Raw genomic sequence first — 22235 nt, forward strand, 5'->3', positions numbered from 1 at the left:
GACTACTTTAGTTTACACTGTAATGTTCTCTTTGTTGACGTTGATGAAGAAAAGAGTGGAACACACCAGAAAGCACTTCCACAGTATGTTGTCTCATTCGGCTTTTGGCCCTGCCCCACCTCAGGTCCCCAGTTTCTTCCCTCATAAATACCCTACCAACTTTCTGTTCCCCAAAGGTCTTTCACAATTTTGCTTTGTGCTCTAGATTCCATCAACTTCTTTCTAACTTCTGTAGTATGTTTAAAGCTAGTTTCATCAGCAGCTTAAACAAAGCTGTGATTTGTTTTCTATTTTATTAATATTCAAAAATGAAAGAATTGTGTCCCTGGCACATATTGATAATATTTGATAATGTGTCATAGCCACTCCCTGCTAAGGTGGACACTTATTAAAAGCAGACCAGAGCCCTAAAATTGAATCGATTTGTTTTCATATGAGATCCAGATTTACACGTAAACTTGAATGGTTCTGTGATGGTATTCAGTGCTTTCTTTTTCTTTTTTATGTTCTGCATGTTTTATAACTTGGAACTATTCAGGTGAAACTTTACAGCTATGTTGAATTGTTGGTAATTTATTAATAATACTTAAAAAAGTGACTGTGCCTGGTATCAGAGTCAAGATACCCTGACATTCTAAAAACAGCTGTTTAGAATTTTGCAAAGCATTATCTTAGTGGCTGATAAACAAAATTGTAAAGCAAGCTTTATTATAATTCTTACTTTATGGATGAGGAAACCAGGGTTAAGAAAGACTCTTTGACTTTTCAAAATTACTTAATCAAGAATGAAAGGCAGGTAAATAGAAAAGACAGAAGAACCAGAGATTGCCAACATCCTTTGGATCATAGAGAAAGCAAGAGAATTCCAGAAAGAAACATCTAGTTCTGCTTCATTGACTATGCTAAAGCCTTTGTCTGTGTGGATCACAACAAACTGTAGAAAATTCTGAAATAAATGGGAATACCAGAACACCTTACCTGCCTCCTGAGAAACCAGAGGAGGTCAAGAAGCAACAGTTAAAAATTGACATGAAACAATGGACTGTTTCAAAATTGGGAAAAGAGTACATCAAGGCTATATATTGTCATCCTGTTTATTTAACTTATACGCAGAGTACCTCATGCAAAATGCTGGACTGGATGAATCACAGTGGAATCAAGATTGCTGGGAGAAATATCAACAACCTCAGATATGCAGATGATACCACTCTAATGGCAGAAAGTGAAGAGAAACTAAAGAGCCTCTTGAAGAAGGTGAAAGAGGAGAGTTAAAAGCTGGCTTAAAAGTCAACATTCAAAAAAATAAGATCAAGGCATCTGGTCCCATCACTTCATGGCAAATAGATTGGGAAACAATAGAAACAGTGGCAGGTTTTATTTTCTTGGGCTCCAAAATCACTGTGGATGGTGACTGCAGCCATAAAATTAAAAGACACTCCTTGGAAGAAAAGCTATGACAAACCTAGACAGTATGTTAAAAAGCAGAGATATCACTTTGCTGACCAAAGTCCATCTAGTTAAAGCTATGGTTTTACCAATAGTCATGTATGGATGTGAGAGTTGGACCATTAAGAAGGCTGAATGCTGAAGAATAGATGCTTTCAAATGTACTGCTGGAGAAGACTCTTAACAGTTCCTTGGACAGCAAGGAGATCAAACCTGTCAATCCTAAAGGAAATCAACCTTGAATATTCATTTAAAGGACTGATGCTGAAGCTGAAGCTCCAATACTTTGGCCACATGATGCAAAGAACTGACTCACTGGAAAAACCTTGATGCTGGAAAAGATTGAGGGCAGAAAGAGAAGGCAATAACAGAAGATGAGATGGTTGAATGATATCACAGACTCAATGGACTTGAGTTTCACCAAACTCTGGGAGACAGTGAAGGACCAGGAAGTCTGGAGTGCTGCAGACCATGGGGTCGCAAAGAGTCAGACATGACTTAGCTACGAACAGCAACAAATAACATAAAGAAAATCACAGAACCTGGACTACCTGAAGTGCAGGAATAAGCAGGCACAAGTACTGAGTATGCTAGCACAAACAAAGCCAGCAGATGGCAGCAAATGCAAGGAATAGATTTATCCTTATGGCTGCAAAACCTGAAAGAACTGTCTGGCTATCAGAATTTAGCCTCAGTTATGTGTGTGTGCTTAGTTGCTCAGTCGTGTCCGACTCTGCAACCCATGGCCTGTATCCCGCCAGGCTCCTCTGTCTGAGGAATTCTCCAGGCAAGAATACTTGAGGGGGTAGCCATTCCCTTCTCCAGGGAATCTTCCCAACCCAGGGATTGAACCCAGGTCTCCAGCATTGCAGGCGGATTCTTTACCAACTGAGCTACCAGGGTAGCTTCTGTTTAACAGAATAACTAGAAAATAAGTGTAAGACAAAGAACACACACTTAGTTTGAAATTGTGTTCGCAGTGGGGAAGCAGTGGGTGGGAGGGCCATGGTAGAGCGAGGTGGAAAAACTGAGGGGCTTTCCACACAGCTTTCCAAAGTGGAAAACATTTCGGTTTCCACACTTAATTTTTAAAATGTCAAAACAATGGCATTTTCCTTCTCTCCACACTACTTCTGACTTCTGTTTCTATCTCTAATTTTTCTGACTGTTTTTTGTACTACTTCCCTTCTACCTTCCCATTTCCCGATACATAAATTTTTTGAATATACATTTTCTTATGTCCTCCACCTTGTTGAAGATGTTTTAAGACTACATCCAAATACCAGAAAGCAAGATGAAGGAGGAAAGGGAAGAATGCTCCCTTTCTTTAAAGCAATGACTTGGAATTTGTCCACATCACTTCCATACACATACCAATGCCCAGAACTTAGTCACTAGGCTACAACTACTTACGGAGACTGTATTATACAGACCTTAGCCAGGCAGCTTGTGATCAGCTAAAATTCAGGATCTTAATGCCTGCAGGAAGAAAGAAGAATGGATATTAGGAATCAACTCCTTTTCTTCCTCTGCTACATTGTTTGGAATGCCTATTAGGTAGTCACATGTCTGCCTCCTATATCATCCCAGAACTGAAATCCCACAGTGCATGTTTTATAGTTAATTTTCCATGTAAAATGCATGATCATATTTCCATAGCAATAAGCATCTTAGAGTAACCTGAGATCTGATGTTGCAACAAGCTTTGTGTTACTAGAACTCTGTAATGTGTTTAATATGTCCCTTGATTCTAGACTTTTTTTTACTGCTTCCAGTTCTCAGTAGTAAAATTAATGTTTCATATAGAGAAGATCTTGCATACATGCTTAATTTTTTTTGTTTAAAGTACATTCTGAAAAACTGTATTACCAGTGAATAATTGCAATTTTTAAATTTTTTGTGTTGACAAGCTATACTCTCATACTATAAACAATCTAAAATGGTCTGTGAAAATGTCTATGTCCTCATACCTTCACCAGACTGTTTTTATTTTGTTTCTATCATTTGTTCATTTGTTTAAGTCATTTGCAATTTTTCTTATCTATATCTTCTTAAAGTAGTTAATAAATATATTGCAATTATCTTGATCAGAGATATGTCATACATATAACTATGGTATATTTCTACTACATTTTAAAATGGAATATTTTTGGTATATGGAAATTATTGATATTTATACATTCACTTTTTTTCTACACAAAGTACTTGCCTCTTTATTAGTCTCTTTGGTTTACCAGTTTAATCTTATATTATCTAAAAATAATAATCACATTGTCATCACAGTAATACTTCAAATTTCTTTTTTATTTTGTTCCCTCAGCTAAAACTTCTGAAACACTATTGAATAAAGGTGGAGACACTAGTTGACCTTATCTGGTTTCCCAATGGGCTTTCCGGGTGGCTCAGCTGGTAAAGTCTGCATGCAATGTGGGAGACCTGAGTTCGATCCCTGGGTTGAGAAGATCCCCTGGAGAAGGGAACAGCTACCCACTCCAGTATTCTGGTCTGGAGAATTCCATGGGCTGTATAGTTCATGGGTCCCAATATAATTAAAATGCCCACTTAACTTCACCACTAAGCATGATAAGAGGACTTCCCTGAAGCTTAAATGGTGAATCTGCCTGCAATGCTGGAGACCAGGGTTCAATTCCTGGGTCGGGAAGATCCTCTGGAGAAGGGAACGGCAATCTGCTCCAGTATTCTTGCCTGGAGAATCCCATGGGTGGAGAAGCCTGGCAGGCTGCAGTCTGTGCGGTTTCAGAGTCAGACATGACTGAGCCACTAACACACACAAGCATGATAATGCTATTGGTTAAGACTGTTACTGCTCATCATAATTGAGAAGAATCTTTCCATTAACAATCTATCAAGATTTCATTGTCCAAACTCAGGCAGTTTTTCCCAGTCAGGGCATTTATGTCATTAGTGGTCCAGCTAAGATCAGGTTGTATACATATTAAAGTCTCTGTGAAATTGCAGAGATGATCGGTTGGGTTAACAAAGCTTATAGATGAGGAGGCACTGACCCAACATAGCCATACCTAAACTGATGGAAGCAATGACAAGTATGACCTAGAATTACAAATCGAAAGAAAGCCAGTCTCAACCACATGAGCAATCCAAGAAACTTTACTTTTCATTGGCCATGGATGTATATATATATATCTATATATCATACATGTCTATTTTAACTCTAACATCTAAGTAAGAACTTAGAACATAGTAGGTACTCAATACACATATATGACTGAATTAGAAGATTTTATTTTTGAGAATGTTCTATATACACAAAACTCATTTGTAATATTTATTAGAGAAAGAATTGATGCAAAGGGTTGTTCTTAGATTAAGCTTGGTTAGAAAAAAAAAAGACTAGCCATTTCTGTCTTTAAAACTAACAGATTACAAAAGAGTGAATACTCAAAGGAGACTCAAGGAAACACTTTAGAATTCATTTATTAGTTTGTCTGCATCCAGAGCTTGGCTGTGTTCCAAATATGACTTATGACTTAGTTCTTTGACACTTTCATTAATTTTTGGTGTGACAATTATATGTTTTCTGAATGCACTTTTATGCCACAGTTTCACTTTTTTATTGTATTAGAATGTTTTATCTTCAGCAATTCATGAGAAAGTAAAATTCATAACTCTTAATAAATGTCTCTGAAACCTGAGGCCTGCTTTCTATTTGAAAGCCTTAAGTGCTCACACATACAAGTGCCCTGCCCGACTTCAGGGCAATAATTCAGATATAATGTCAAAGAAATATATTGTCCCCCTTGAAGCTTTTGGCAGTCACTCTACCTGCCAAAGAAAGGCTCCTTTGAGAGACAGACTTTTTGAGCACAAAGTCAAAAAGTTCAATGCATCACAGGCACTTCACTATCCCCACCATCTGTCAACAGAGGAAAAGTCCATACCCTTTCTCCTAATAATCTTCTTACATTGATAAATACAGCTAAAGAGAAATAGACTTCACAAGTAAGTCACATCTTAGGGCTTAAATTAGCTGAGCTAAGTTTAAACATTTTAACATATACCTGATGGTTCCAGTATGTGATCATAAGTGGTTTCTGCGGTGCTGGTGAGTAGAGAAAGCTTGATGTCTGAACTGCATTTATATAAGTTCCAGATACTATAAAAGTGTAAGTGGTTTCAGCTGTAATCATGATCCAGACCATACATAGCATGGGAGCAACTCAGAGGACATTAACACTGATATAAATATTCATCAAGAGACTCATTTCAGGGATATTTGTGAGTTTTTTCTTTTATAAAAATATATCAGTTCAGTTCAGTTGCTCAGTTGTGTCCGACTCTTTGCGACCCCATGGACTGCAGCATGCCAGGCTTCCCTGTCCATCACCACCTCCCGGAGCTTACTCAAACTCATATCCATTGAGTCAGTGATGCCATCCAACCATCTCATCCTCTGTTGTCCCCTCTCTTCCTGCCCTCAATCTTTCCCAGCAGCAGGGTCTTTTCAATGAGTCAGCTCTTCGCATCAGGTGGCCAAAGTATTGGAGTTTCAGCTTCAGCATCAGTCCTTCCAATGAATGCTCAGGACTGATTTTCTTTAGGATGGACTGGTTGGATCTCCTTGCAGGCCAAGGGACTCTCAAGAGTCTTCTCCAACACCACAGTTCAAATGCATCAATTCTTCAGCGCTCAGCTTTCTTTTTGGTCCAACTCTCATATCCATACATGACTACTGGAAAAGCCATAGCTTTGACTGGATGTACCTTTGTTGGCAAAGTAATGTCTCTGCTTTTTAATATGCTGTCTAGGTTGGTCATAGCTTTTCTTCCAAGGAGCAAGCATATATATAAAAATGTACTACTGTCATTTTTAGTTTCAAATTTAAATAATGCATAATTATACTTTAAGTAGAATATGGATTTCAATAAAAGTTTTAGGGAAAGAAACAATAAACCATAAAATAATTAATAGTATTTGTGTAGGATATCCATGCACATATGGACACCTTATCTTTGACAAAGGAGGCAAGAATCACTCCAGTGTTCTTGCCTGGAGAATCCCAGGGACAGAGGAGCCTAGTGGCCTGCCGTCTGTGGGGTTGCACAGAGTCGGACATGACTGAGGCAACAATGGATTAAAGACAATCTCTTTAACAAGTGTTGCTGGGAAAACTGGTCAATCACTTGTAAAAGAATGAAACTAGAGCACTTTCTAACACCATACACAAAAACAAACTCAAAATGGATTAAAGATCTAAACGTAAGACTAGAAACTATAAAACTCCTAGAGGAGAACATAGGCAAAACACTCTCCGACATACATCACAACAGGATCCTCTATGACCCACCTCCCAGAATATTGGAAATAAAAGCAAAAATAAACAAATGGGACCTAATTAAACTTAAAAGCTTCTGCACAACAAAGGAAACTATAAGCAAGGTGAAAAGATAGCCTTCAGAATGGGAGAAAATAATAGCAAATGAAGCAACAGACAAACAACTAATCTCAAAAATATACAAGCAACTCCTACAGCTCAAATTCAGAAAAATAAATGACCCAATCAAAAAATGGGCCAAAGAACTAAATAGACATTTCTCCAAAGAAGACATACAGATGGCTAACAAACACATGAAAAGATGCTCAACGTCACTCATTATCAGAGAAATGCAAATCAAAACCACAATGAGGTACCATTTCACACCAGTCAGAATGGCTGCGATCCAAAAGTCTACAAGCAATAAATGCTGGAGAGGATGTGGAGAAAAGGGAACCCTCTTACACTGTTGGTGGGAATGCAAACTAGTACAGCCACTATGGAGAACAGTGTGGAGATTCCTTAAAAAACTGGAAATAGAACTGCCATACGACCCAGCAATCCCACTGCTGGGCATACACACTGAGGAAACCAGAATTGAAAGAGACACATGTACCCCAATGTTCATCACAGCACTGTTTATAATAGCCAGGACATGGAAGCAACCTAGATGTCCATCAGCAGATGAATGGATAAGAAAGCAGTGGTACATATACACAATGGAGTATTACTCAGCCATTAAAAAGAATACATTTGAATCAGTTCTAATGAGGTGGATGAAACTGGAGCCTATTATACAGAGTGAAGTAAGCCAGAAGGAAAAACACCAATACAGTATACTAATGCATATATATGGAATTTAGAAAGATGGTAACAATAACCCTGTATGTGAGACAGCAAAAGAGACACTGATGTCTAGAACAGTATTTTGGACTCTGTGGGAGAGGGAGAGGGTGGGATGATTTGGGAGAATGGCACTGAAATATGTATAATATCATAAATGAAACAAGTCGCCAGTCCAGATTCGATGCACGATACTGGATGCTTGGGGCTGGTGCACTGGGACGACCCAGTATGGTATGGGGAGGGAGGAGGGAGGAGGGTTCAGGATGGGGAACACGTGTATACCTGTGGCAGATTCATTTTGATATATGGCAAAACCAATACAATATTGTAAAGTTAAATAAAATAAAATAAATAATATTTGTGGAAAACAGTGAATTATTGTTCTTACTATGCAGAATAATTTTTAGAAACAAAAGTTAAAAATTTAACATCAGGACAAAAGTAATTTTGGAACATTGACTCACAAAGTAGGAAATACAAGTGGTTAATAGGTATTTTTTTGGGAAAGAGGTTTTACTTTTAATAGAAGAAACGCATTTTTAAAAAAAGCCATTTTTCTTAAGTTTTAAAATACCCAATGTTTCAAAAATGATTATCTTCATCATCAATGAAATGAGACCTCTCATACAGTTCAGATAATTGGAATAACGTTCTGGAAGACAAGATATAAATTCACTACAATACTGCATGTATTAGGTTGGTGAAAAAGAAATTATGGTTTTGGACTGTGAATTTTAAATTATAATAGGCTCAAACACATCTTTATTAATCAAAATAGGAAATATTACAATCAACACATTTTTGCCAATGAGAAGTAAGTTTGTTTACTCCTGTAATGTAAAAATCCATGCTTCAGGATTTGATGAACTCTTGGAAATTATTTTCTGCCTCCTGCTGGTTGTGGAAGCGTTTTCCCTGCAGAAAGTTGTTGAGATGCTTGAAAAAATGGTAGTTGGTTGGTGAGAGGTCAGGTGAATATGGTGGATGAGGCAAAACTTTGTAGTCCACTTTGTACAACTTTTGAAGTGTTGGCTGTGTGACGTGCAGTTGGGTGTTGGTCATGGATAACAATTGGGCCCATTCTGTTGCTGAATGCCAGCTGCAGGCACTGCCGTTGTTGGTGCATCTCACTGATTTGCTGAGCATACTTCTCAGATGTAATGGTTTCGCCAGGATTCAGAAAGCTAGAGTGGATCAGACTGGCAGCAGACCGCAAAACAGTGACCATGACCATTTTTGGGTGCAAGTTTGCCTTTGGGAAGTACTTTAGACTTTCTTCTTGGTCCAACCACTGAGATGGTCATTGCCAGTTGTTGTATAAAATCCACTTTTCATCGTACATCACAATCCAATTGATAAATGGTTTGTTGTTGTATAGAATAAGAGAAGATGACACTTCAAAATGATTTGTGGTCAGCTCCAAGGCACCTACTTATTGAGCTTTTTTACCTTTCCAATTTGCTTCAAATGCTGAATGACCATAGAATGGTTCATGCTGAGTCCTTCTGCAACTTTCATGTGGTTGTAAGAGGATCAACTTCAATGATGGCTCTCGGTTGGTCATTGTCAACTTCCAAGAGCCAGCCACTGCACTCCTCATCTTCAAGGCTCTCATCTCTTTTGCAAAACTTCTTGTACCACCACGGCACTATACGTTTGTTAGTAATTTCTGGGCCAAATGCGTGTTGATGTTGCCAGTGGCCTCTGCTACTTTATGACCCATTTTGAACTCAAATAAGGAAAAAGCTTGAATTTGCTTTTTGTCTAACACCATTTCCCTAGTCTAAAATAAATATAAAAAGGAACAGCAAGTAAATCGTTAGCAAAAATCATCAAGTGAGAAATGTGCATTAAAATAATGTATAATCACAGTCATTTAAGAATATATTCCAATATCAAATGGCAAAGTTCAAAAATGCAAAATTACAATTATTTTTGAACCAACCTAATATATACATGGCGGGAGGAAGAAAATTTTCTGTACCTTTTAGGTTTTTCTGACTGGTTTAAGAATTAAATTGACATGAGATAGATTAACAGGAGAAAAATGAGATGTGTATGTGGGAGAGACCAAGAAAAACAGTCAGTGGCCAAGATGGCAGAAGCCCTCACATTAAATACCATTTTCAATTAAAGACAAAAGAGAGTGTCGGGGTAGCGGTTTGGGACTTAAAAGGTAAGGAAGGCAGTTTGCTTTGATAAATAGAATATTGACTGCCGTATCTGTAAAAGGATGTCACAGTCATCAATGATTGCAGCCACTACCCTGATAGTGAATCCTGGGAGTACACAAGAAAGAAAAGAATGCTTGCCATCTCCCAGTCATTAAACTGTAGTCGCTCCCTATGGTGAGCCCTGAAGAAACTCAGGACATGAAAACACATGATATAGGTCCAAGACAGTTGAAGTACATATCAAAGGAACGATTTCAGTAAGCTCAGACTCTTACATCTTCTCATAGAAAAGCAGTAAACTCCTTGAGATTTCTGCTGCTGCTAAGTCGCTTCAGTCGTGTCCGACTCTGTGAGACCCCAGAGACGGCAGCCCACCAGGCTCCCCCGTCCCTGGGATTCTCCAGGCAAGAATACTGGAGTGGGCCGCCATTTCCTTCTCCAATGCATGAAAGTGAAAAGTGAAAGTGAAGTCGCTCAGTCATGTCCAACTCTTAGTGACCCCATGGACTGCAGCCTACCGGGCTCCTCCATCCATGGGATTTTCCAGGCAAGAGTACTGGAGTGGGGTGCCATTGCCTTCTCCGTGAGATTTCTAGTTTTCTTTAATTAACAATAATCTTTTGACATTTATGCTGCCTGACCTTTGTTGCAAAACTCCTATATATCCTGGCTTCCCACCTCCAATCTCCTCAGAGAAGTTCTCTCAAGTTTATTTGAGATGCTGCCTTCCAGTCTTGAAGTGCTAAAAATTCTAGTCAAATAAGATGAGACGAAATATTTCCTGCCATATCAGTAAACAAAAAAGTCACAGTCATCAGTGATTGCAGTGCTCCAGTATGAGCTGGTTAGCCCTATGGGCACTCAGGAAGGAGAAGAATACCTGTGATCTACCAGCCATCAGACTGCAGCCACTTCTTGCAGTGAGTTCCAAGAAAGCCCAGGATGTGAAAACACAGGATACTGGCTCCAGGCAGCTGAGATGCATATGAAGGAGTGATTTCAGTGAGTTCAGGCTCTGGTATCTTCCCATACAGAGAAAACCACTAAATTCCTTAACTTCAGCTATCTGGCTTTCTTTAATTAACAATGACCCTTTAGATGTATGGACTACCTGCTCTTTGCTGCAAAGCTTCTGTAAAACCTGGCTCCTCCCCTTGCCTCCTTAGAACATTTCTCTCAGGAACACTCGAAATGATACCTCATGGGCCTGAAGCCCTAAAATTTCCTACTGAAATAAAACATAACTTTAAGGTTGAGACTATCTCTTTAGTCAAAAGCTATGGTGACCCCCAAAGGGGCCAGAGCAGATTTATCTCTGTCACCTGAACACTAAGAGGACCCGGAGCCTTGGTACCATCCTAGGCTTCTTATGCCCACCTGCATCCTAAGGGAGTCCACATGAATTTCAGTGAGTCTCTCCTGGTTCTTGGATCTCCTGTATTGGTTGATGATCCTGAGTTTTATTTGGTGAGGTATAGTAGGTCTGCCCCTTCCCAGCTGAGAGATACTGGGTGGGGCTTGATTGAAAAATACTGAAGAATACGCACCTAAGTGAAAGTACTGGGGATGGGGGTGGTTGAAAGAAAGACACCAGGGTTTGCTCAGTTGTAGGATACTGAGTGGTCTTGGATGAGTGGTTAAGTGAGAGCCTGATCTGATGCTTTTTTTTTTTTTTTTTCCAGTTCCACTGCCTTAATAGAATTTTTCAGGATAAAGGTGAAGATATTGCATGAGAGCTTTGCTCGAAAGAAAAGAGACAAGATTTCTCCTGGCCAGTTATGGCTTTCTTAGGTGACTGAGAAATTTACCAGATTGATAGAGACCAGTGGCTCCATAGGGAAATCCATTCATTAATTAAAACACTTGCTCACCCAAAGGTCACAAATTAGAGTTGGCCATTCAGCCATTTGAGCATCCATTGTGGTCTTAGACTGCTGGAGGGAAAAGCTGAGACATGTAAGACAAACTGAAAGGGCTCTGGGTGATGGCTGGAGGACTCAAGCTCACAAGTATCACATAGGTCTACCACCTGATTTTACTAGTCAATTTTGTTCCTGACAAATTCAACTTAAGATGATGATAGCTTATAGTGAATGGTGTTCCCTTTGTGATCTCCAAAGAAGAGAATTTGTCTTCGGGACCAGATATGAGGCTTCAGGCACTCAGAACTTCGTGTGGCAAAAGTTTTATTACAGTGAAAAAGGAATAGAAAAGCTTCTGATATAGACATCAGAAGGGGGCAGAGAATGCCCTCTTAGTCTTATGAGGCCTTATATACTTTTTCAAGATTGTAAAGGTCTTACCAGACCAACTCCCACAACTTCCATCTTAAGATAATAGGATTAGTCAGAAGTCCATGAGACCCCATAGACTGCAGCATGCCAGGCTTCCCTATCCTTGACCAATACCCAGAGCTTGTTCAAACTCGTGTCTATTGATTTGGTGATATTATCCAGTCATCTCATCCTCAGTCATCCCCTTCTCCTCCTGCCTTCAATTTTTCCCATCGTCATGGTCTTTTCAAATGAGTCAGTACTTCACATCAGGTGGCCAAAATATTGGAGTTTCAGCTTCAGCATCAATCCTTCCAATGACTGACTATTCAGGACTGATTTCCTTTAGGATGGACTGGTTGATCTCCTTGCACCAAGGGACTCTCAAGAGTCTTCTTCAACAACACAGTTCAAAAGCATCAATTCTTTGGTGCTCAGCTTTCTTTATAGTCCAACTCTCACATCCATACATGACTAATGGGAAAACCATAGTTTTGACTAGATGGACCTTTGTTGACAAAGTAATGTCTCTGCTTTTTAATATGCTGTCTAGGTTGGTCATAACTTTTCTTCCCAAGGAGCATGCATCTTTTAATTCATGGCTGCTGTCACCATCTGCACTGATTTTGGAGCCCACTCTCCCCAAAAAAGTATCTCATTGTTTCCACTGTTTCCCCATCTATTTGCCATGAAGTGATGGGACTTGATGCCATGACCTTTGTTTTCTGAATGTTGAGTTTTAAGACAACTTTTTCTGTCTCCTCTTTCACTTTCAGCAAGAGGCTGTTTAGTTATTCTTCACTTTCTGCCATAAGGGTGGTAGCTAATGCACACCTGAGGTTACTGATATTTCTCCTGGCAGTCTTGATTCCAGTTTGTGCTTCATCCAGCCTGGCATTTTGCATGATGTATTCGCATAAAAGTTAAATAAGCAGGGTGACAATATACAGCCTTGGCATACTTCTTTCCTGATTTGGAACTGGTCTGTTGTTCCATGTCCAGTTCTAACTGTTGCTTCTTGACCTGCATACAGATTTCTCAGGAGGCAGGTAAGGTGTTCTAGTATTCCCATCTCTTGAAGAATTTTTCACTGTGGAAAATTGTTGTGATTCACACAGCCAAAGGCTTTGGCGTAGTCAATAAGCAGAAATAGACATTTTTCTGCAACTCTCTTGCTTTTTCAAAGATCCAGTGGATATTGGCAATTTGATCTCTGGTTCCTCTGCCTTTTCTAAATCCAGCTTGAACATCTGGAAGTACACAGTTTATGTACTGTTGAAACCTGGCTTGGAGAATTTTGAGCATTACTTTGTTAGCATGTGAGATGAGTGCAATTGTGTGGTAGTTTAAGCATTCTTTGACATTGCCTTTCTTTGGGATTGAAATGCAAACTGATCTTTTCCAGTCCTGTGGCCAGTGCTCAGTTTTCCAAATTTGCTGGCATATTGAGTGCAGCACTTTCACAGCATCACCTTTTAGGATTTGAAATAGCTCAACTGGAATTCCATCACCTTCACTACCTTTGTAGTGATGCTTCCTAGGGGCCACTTGACTTCACATTCCAGGATGTCTGGCTCTAGGTGAGTGATCACACCATCATGGTATCTGGGTCATGAAGATGTTTTTTTGTTAGTTCTTCTGTGTATTTTTTCCACCTCTTTTAATATCTTTTGCTTCTGTTAGGTCCATACCATTTCTGTCCTTTATTGTGCTCATCTTTGCATGAAATGTTCCCTTGGTATCTCTAATTTCCTTGAAGAAATCTCATCTTTCCCATTCTATAGTTTCCTCTATTTCTTTGCATTGATCACTGAGAAGGGCTTTCTTATCCTTTCTTGCTATTGTTTGGAATTCTGAATTCACATGGGTATATCTTTCCTTTTCTCCTTTGCTTTTCACTTCTCTTCCTTTCATAGCTGTTTGTAAGGCTTCCTCAGACAACCATTTTGCCTTTTTGCATTTCTTTTCCTTGGGGATGGTCTTGATCATTGCCTCCTGTACAATGTCATGAACCTCCATCCATAGTTCTTCAAGCACTCTCTCTAGTAGATTTAATCCCTTGAATCTATTTGTCACTTCCACTGTACAATCGTAAGGGATTTGATTTAGGTCATACCTGAATGATCTATTGACTTTCCCTACTTTCTTCAATTTAAGTCTGAATTTAGCAATAAGGAGTTCATCATTTGTGCCACAGTCAGCTCCCAGTCTTGTTTTGCTGACTATATAGAGCTTCTCCATCTTTGGCTGCAAAGAATACAATCAACCTGATTTTGATATTGACCATCTAGTGATGTCCATGTGTAGAGTCTTCTCTTGTGTTGTTGCAAGAGGGTGTTGGCTGTGACCAGTGTGTTCTCTTGGCAAACTCTGTTAGCCTTTGCCCTGCTTCATTTTGTACTCCAACCCCAAATTTGCCCATTACTCCAGATGTCTCTTGACTTCCTACATTTGCATTCCAGTCCCGTATAATGAAAAGGACATGTTTTTGGGGTGTTAGTTCTAGAAGGTCTTGTAGGTCTTTATAGAACCATTCAACTTCAGCTTCTTCAGCATTACTGGTTGGGGCATAGAGTTGGATTACCGTGATATTGAATGGTTTGCATTGGAAATGAACAGAGATCATTCTGTTGTTTATGAGACTGCACCCAATACTGCATTTTGGACTCTTTTGTTGACTATGAGGGCTACTCCATTTCTTCTAAGGGATTCTTGTCCACAGTAGTGAATGTAATGGTCATATGAGTTAAATTCACCCATTCCAGTCCATTTTAGTTCACTGATTCCTAAAATGTCGATGTTCACCCTTGCCTTCTCCTATTTGACTGCTTCCAATTTAGCTTGATTCATGGACCTAACATTCCAGGTTCCTATGCAATATTGTTCTTTACAGCATTGGACTTTACTACCATTACCAGTCACATCAACAACTGGACGTTGTTTTTGCTTTGGCTCTGTCTCTTCATTTTTTCTGGTGTTATTTCTGCATTCTTCTCCAGAAGCATATTGGGCACCTACCGAACTGGGGAGTTCAGTTTCAGTGTCATATCTTTTTGCCTTTTCATACTGTTCATGGGGTTCTCAAGGCAAGAATATTGAAGTGGTTTGCCATTCCCTTCTCCATGGACCACATTTTGTCAGAACTGTGCACCAAGACACATCCATTTGGGTGGCCCTTCACGGCATGGCTCATAGTTTCATTGAGTTGGACAGGGTTGTGATCCATGTGATCAATTTAATTAGTTTTCTATGACTGTGGTTTTCATTCTCTCTGCCCTCTCATGAGAATAAGAGGTTTATGGAAACTTTCTGATGGGAGAGACTTCTCTAAGATGAAGTAATGTAGGGAAGAAAAAAGCAACACATGTTTGTCCTTTTCTCCTCCTCGAGGCCCCTGGTCCCCTTTCTGCTCCTCAAAGGCCCCGGACTCCTTTTTTCTTTTCAGGGCCCTTGGACTCCTTATCAACTTACCTAAGAATTAACTCTCTCAACAGGAGATAGAATCTCTGAAAAATGAAAACAAGGGGCGTAAGAAAGCCACCCTCTGACTAACACCCTAGTCAGATTCATGTATTATATATATGGAGTTCATACTTGCAAGTACCTTGTTAATTGGGGAAATTATACTATAGGAAATCTCGCCCTAAAATGAGGGTGTTTTTAATTGCATGAGCAGTTAAATTAAGGTTAAAAATTGGCTTTGTAAATATATCTTTTCAAAATTCTGACTTTAAACAAAGACCTTCTAGGGGAAACTTCCATTCCTCTTCCTGGGTCTTTGAGTTGTAAATGTTCTACCTGATCTTCCTAGGATGTTCTGTGTATATGTGCGCTTGCATGTATGTGTTTTGAAAACTTCATCTTTGCCATACTATTTTTTCAGAGTAAACTCTCCAGATTTAGGTTACATTCTCTCCCAGTCTTATGGGGCCGACTCTTGCATCTTAATGGTTTGATATATATTTTAGTGATGGCCAAATGATGGATCCTTTTAAATTTGAAGAAACTAACAAATTAGTGAATCTAAAGTGCTCTTATTATAAACAGCTGTTTTATTGGTACCTATAAAACAAAAATCAAATTAAAGGTGACAATTATATCTGATATTTAACCTAAGAACTTCTATTGTTTAAAACAAGTAAGAAAAACTGGTTTCAGAAGCTTCATTGGTAGTCCATGTTTCCCCTTAATGGATCTTACAGATGCTAATAAGCATATTTGAATAATTAATGTTAATAAGAAAAACTTGTAAGGAAAGTCTAACTACTATTTTCCAACAAGGTAGAAATTTTAAAAGGAATTATCTCAAATGAACAAATCCATAGATAATTATTTAAAATGGGATAAATAAACTGGACATTTTGTGACTAAAACAAGATTTAACATTACCACACTGCCTAGGGTTAAACGGGCCTGAAGGGATGCCTATTGGTCCCCAACGTCAAAATCCAAACAAGTCTGTTGTATTTACATCAGTTTTAAATTATATTTAAGGGGCTAAAAAGTTAACCATGAGACATCTGCTCAGCAATTATTTGGTTAGACCAAAGGTCTGATCTCTGTAGCTCAGCCCCACTCTGGGGAATCTCAGAGCTTTTTAATATAAAAATAGATAAAAGGGACAGGGAACAAAAGAAGAAAAACTTCTAAAACTCCATTTGTAAGACCAAAGCTTGTTAACTGTATTCTAATGAAAACACTAAAGTTAAATATATAAAAGTTAACAGAACTGAGATGAAAGTGTATAAAACTGATATATTTAAATGGGTTTTATATAGGATGTTTACATCTCTTTCATTTAATTATATTATGGAATTAGCATGTTTCAAGAGGAATGCTTCCCCTGCCTGATATTATAAAATACATATAAATCCATGCCTCAGGAAATATTAACTGAACACACTAAAGGAAACCAATAGGATTACCTAAGTCATACAAAATAAGTAAAAACTGGGAAATAACATGTAAGGTGTTGTAGAAGACTCTTGAGAGTCCCTTGGACTGCAAGGAGATCCAACTAGTCCATCCTAAAGGAAATCATTCCTGAATATTCTTTGGAAGGACTGATGCTGAAGCTGAAACTCCAATACTTTGGCCACCTGATGTGAAGAACTGACTCACTGGAAAAGACCCTGATGCTGGGAAAGATTGATGGTGGGAGGAGAAGGGGATGACAGAGGATGAGATGGTTGAATGTCATCACTGACTCAATGGACATGAATTTGAGTAAACTCCAGGAGTTGGTGATGGACAGGGAGGCCTGGCATGCTGCAGTCCATGGGGTTGCAGAGTTGGGCATGACTGAACATGTAAAGGCTTATAAAAGTAAAAATAGTGATTTTGCTTTGGGTTTTTCTTGTAAACACAGAAAGGTCTTTGCTGAGTGCCTTATACAAACTTTTGGAGGCATAACAAGTTAAACTCTAAAATTATAGAACATAGAACTTGTAAAATAAATTTGTTTAGTTAGAAATCTTGATACTGATAAAACCTTTTAGTATTTTTTAGGTGACAGACCTGTTTTTTTGGGAACTAAAATCAATTGTATTTCTCTTAAAAATCTCTAAAATCCAGAAATGTAAGTACATGCTATAGGACCTGAGGCTTCAGATCAGATCAGATCAGTCGCTCAGTCGTGTCCGACTCTTTGCGACCCCATGAATCGCAGCACGCCAGGCCTCCCTGTCCATCACCAACTCCCGGAGTTCACTCAGACTCACGTCCATCGAGTCAGTGATGCCATCCAGCCATCTCATCCTCTGTCGTCCCCTTCTCCTCCTGCCCCCAACCCCTCCCAGCATCAGGGTCTTTCCATGAGGTGGCCAAAGTACTGGAGTTTCAGCTTTAGCATCATTCCTTCCAAAGAAATCCCAGGGCTGACCTCCTTCAGAATGGACTGGTTGGATCTCCTTGCAGTCCAAGGGACTCTCAAGAGTCTTCTCCAACACCACAGTTCAAAAGCATCAATTCTTCGGCGCTCAGCCTTCTTCACAGTCCAACTCTTACATCCATACATGACCACAGGAAAAACCATAGCCTGACCTGAGGCTTACTGAGCCTAATTAGCTCAATCAAGCAAAACTTGAAACTAAGGGGAAAAAATTGGTAGTTTTAAAATTCAAACTGCTGGGAATGCTCCCTCAGTCAAACCTTACAGATAGTAAGCCTTAGTCACCTGAGCAAACAACTTTAAGGCACTCAACTGCTTGTAAACTAGTAAGTTTATATTGTAATACCTGATTCATAACTAAGCTTTTAAGTTATGAGATCTCTTATGAGAAAGTCAAGAGATCTCTGCTGCTAAGTCACTTCAGTCGTGTCAGACTGTGTGACCCATAGACGGCAGCCCACCAGGCTCCCCAGTCCCTGGGGTTCTCCAGGCAAGAATACTGGAGTGGGTTGCCATTTCCTTCTCCAATGCATGAAAGTGAAAAGTGAAAGTGAAGTCGCACAGTCGTGTCTGACTCTTAGCGACCCCACGGACTGCAGCCCACCAGGCTCCTCCGTCCACGGGATTTTCCAGGCGAGAGTACTGGAGTGGGGTGCCATTGCCTTCTCCAAGAGATCTCTAGTTTGCCTATTTATGTCTGTACACATTATACATGAGCTATCTCTACTTGTAAACAGTTCTATCAAAATTGAATTTATAAAGATTTCTATTTAGTAAACAGTGCCACATTTAAAGACACAGTCCAAGATGATTTTCAGGTTCATGTACAATGGGATATAGTCAGTATTAGGTTGACATGCATGCTAAGTGTCTTTGATTGTGTCTGACTCTTTGCAACCTTATGGACCATACATAGCTTGCCAGGCACCTCTACCATGGGATTCTCCAGGCATGAATACTGGAGTGGGTTACCATACCTTCCTCCAGGGGATCTTCCTGATCCAGGGATCAAACCCACTTTTCTTATGTCTCCTACATTGGCAGGTGGGTTCTTTACCCACCTGAGTGGGTAGTGCTTCCTGGGAATCCTGATATTAATTTTTGTTTGTTGATCTTTTTTTTTTTTTTTTGTAATTTTTGTTTGTTTAATGTCATTAAAATTCATCAAAATTAAGTATAATACTTTATTGTACTTTAGGTTTAATAAATACCACATTATATCTGTTGCAAGGAAAATAACTTGATATGATGAAACTTTAAAGAAAATGTAAATGACATAAGAGCTTTGGGATGAACTCTTTGAAATAGTAATATTTTAGAAATATCTACTTAAAATGATCTTTCCACAGATATTTGGCAACTGGAAATTCTAGAGTTCTGCTAACTTAAGTGATAAAAGTTTATTAAATAGATAATTAAAAATTAGATACTGAGACATTAATTACCAATTAGAGATACTAAAGATATTTAGGACTGTTAGTATCACCCTGAGATGTTATCTGTAAGAAAACAAGTTTTTTTAAAAATAATCATTGGTATTTATGCTCACCAATCTATAGAATGCTAGTGTAAAAGATAGTTCATAATTGCTTACTTCTTAACTTTCACTGTAAATTAAGGTTTTAAGAGTTGAGGATTCTAATTTAAATATGTTATTAAAGATAATGGAATAACAAATACCTCTGTACAATAAGAAAGTAGAATGTATGTTTTCAGTAAAGAAGGTATGAGGAATGGAATTACATTTTACTGAGGAAACAGAAGGAATGAACTGGTTGGTTTTATTTGTATGGAAAATGAGAGAAAGGCTGTATACAAAAAGTCATGAGAGATTGTGGAAAAGAACCTTGAGGATAAAAAAAATTATGCATATTCAGGATTAACTAAATATAGATTGAGGTTAACTAAATGGATTTTGTTAAATAAGCTAATGCAGGACTGAAATTGGATTTATCTTTCTGATTAAAAAAATCACTTTCTGTGCCCTTAAGTGATATATATTTATTTTCTTTTCAATGCTGTTGTGACTTTTGTTAAATGAATAAGTATTGCTTCAGTGACCTGTGATCCTGTGTGTTTAGAAACTTTTCTAATATTTCTAACAAATTTCCCAAATATCAAAATGTAACTAAAGCTCTTTTAGCCTCCAGCTAATTCTGGGATGCTTCAAAAAAAACATCTCTGAGACATCTCAGAGAAGAATGTTAAGCTAAGCTTACTTGGTATTTTTAACTCAAAAACATTTTCAAGTGATTGAATGTGGACTTCGTAAAGTATGGGAAAACGTCATTAATATAGATATTCCAAGGTTTATACGAATCTCTTACATCTGGTATGTCCTGATAAAAAGCTATCAATTGTAATTCTAGTTATTATCCTAAAATGCTATATGTTGTCAAAATATCCAAGTTTCCTGCTAAATGCATTGTATTCAAATCTTTAACCATGCTACCTTAAGTTTTGTTCTTTATTTGTTAGTTGCTCAATTGTGTCTGACTCTCTGCAACTCCATATTCTATAGTCTGACAGGCTCCTCTGTCCAAGAAATTCTCCAGGCAAGTATATTGGAGTGGGTTGTCATTTCCTTCTCCAAGGGATCTTCCTGACCAGGGGATCAAACCTGGGTCTCCCGTATTGCAGGCAGATCCTTTACTGTCTGAGCCACCAAGGAAGCCCTTGTTCTTTATTGATGATCATAATTTTACACTGCTTTTACAAAGTGAATATTTTCTAAGACTCATAAAAAGAACTTTTCAATAAATATATTTCTGATGGTCTTTAAATAATGTCGCTGAACTGGGTAACAAATGACAAAGTCTTAATGGAAAACCTGATAACTTCATGTAGCTCAACAGGAACCAATTACATGGGGCTGATATGACTTACGACTTTAGAAAATATACTAACTTGAATCCTTGTTTTTCTGTAAAACCTTTTGTCTTATGCTATGATGTATAAGTTGATAAAGCATGCCTTTTTAAACCAAGATGAAACATTCATATTTTTATCTCTACCTGATCATGTCAGAATTTGTCTTGTCCAACTGGCTCTCCTGTGGTCTTAATGGTTTATTCCAACTGGATTACAACTAGTTGTACTTACTGTTTTATTCTCCCAGTGCATTTCCACTGTGCAACTCTGCTAATCATTGTTTTAATTTGTTCTTTGCTTCTAGATTATTTGTGCTTTGTGTCCCTGTTACACTATGACTTCATCAATGTTACTAGCCGCATTACTTATGTCCTGTTTATTTGATAAAATTGTTGTCTCTTACACCACCCAGCGTGTAACCAGGCCTCCAGCAAAAATAATAATGACTAGGTGACTTAAAACAGTTGATCAAATATTAATATATATAGTTCTGTATGTGACAAATAATTATAATAGTCTGATTCTAGGTATGAGAAGAAGCAACAGGGAGATTATTTCCTGGGTCATATTAATAACAGGTTAGAAGATAGAGTATCCATAGAATTGTTTATTATCTACCCATGGGCCTAATCTGGAAATTAATACCTGGAGTGGCATATCAACGAAAACTTTTGCCTGATCTATGGTGAGCCTCTGAGCATCATGGGACAAAGATTGGTCATGAAATGTCTCCTAAATATTGGTTGAATTCCTGACTAAGATGAGGAAATTAAGAAATAAAATACTTCCTTCCATCCAATAAACAAGGATGTCACAGTCATCAATGATTGCAGCCCTCCAGTATGAGCTGGTGAGCCCTAAGGTCACTCAGGAAGGAGAAGAATACTTGTGATCTAGCAGCTATCAGACTGTAGCCACTCCAAACAGTGAGTCCTGAGGAATCTCAGGATTTAAAAACATGGATACTAGCCCTGGACAGATAAAGTGCATATGAAAGGAATGATTTCTGTGAGCTCAGACCCTTTCATCTTCCCACACATAGAAAAGTACTAAATTTTTTTACTTGGGATATCTGATTTTTCTTTAATTAATAATTTTTAAATATATATTCGTACTACCTGCCCTTCCTGGCAAAACTTCTATACAACTTGGCTCCTCCTCTTGCCTCCTCAGAACAATTCTCTCAGAGTCACTTGAGATGCTGTCTCCTGGGCTTGAAGTCCTAAAAACTCCTACCAAACATCATAACTGTCAACTTTTAGTTGTGAGTTATTTTTTAAGTCGACAAAGACATAACTCTCAATTTTTAGGTTGTGGAGTTTTTAGTTGACAACATGATGATGGAAAAGCAAATATTTGGTAAATAAATATTCGCTGGGCCATGCAGAGACAATGGGGCACAGAAAGGACTCTGATCCCTAGGCTCTGCTCCATCCAGCACA

At 38.5% G+C, this 22235-nt stretch overlaps 1 long non-coding RNA gene across 1 annotated transcript in view; it reads right to left on the reverse strand.

The window, feature by feature from the left end:
- Positions 1 to 22235, reverse strand: part of LOC147363071 (uncharacterized) — a 61067-nt gene that overhangs the window by 17494 nt on the left and 21338 nt on the right. Inside the window, exon 2 of the long non-coding RNA XR_015136759.1 lies at positions 2880 to 2925. This is a non-coding gene — a long non-coding RNA (uncharacterized LOC147363071). The remainder of the gene's footprint in view (positions 1 to 2879; positions 2926 to 22235) is intronic.

The sequence above is a fragment of the Bos grunniens genome, chromosome 11, assembly GCF_055505025.1.
Source record: "Bos grunniens cultivar Pamir isolate PY7600 chromosome 11, Bosgru_T2T1.0, whole genome shotgun sequence".
Taxonomy (NCBI): Eukaryota; Metazoa; Chordata; class Mammalia; order Artiodactyla; family Bovidae; genus Bos; species Bos grunniens.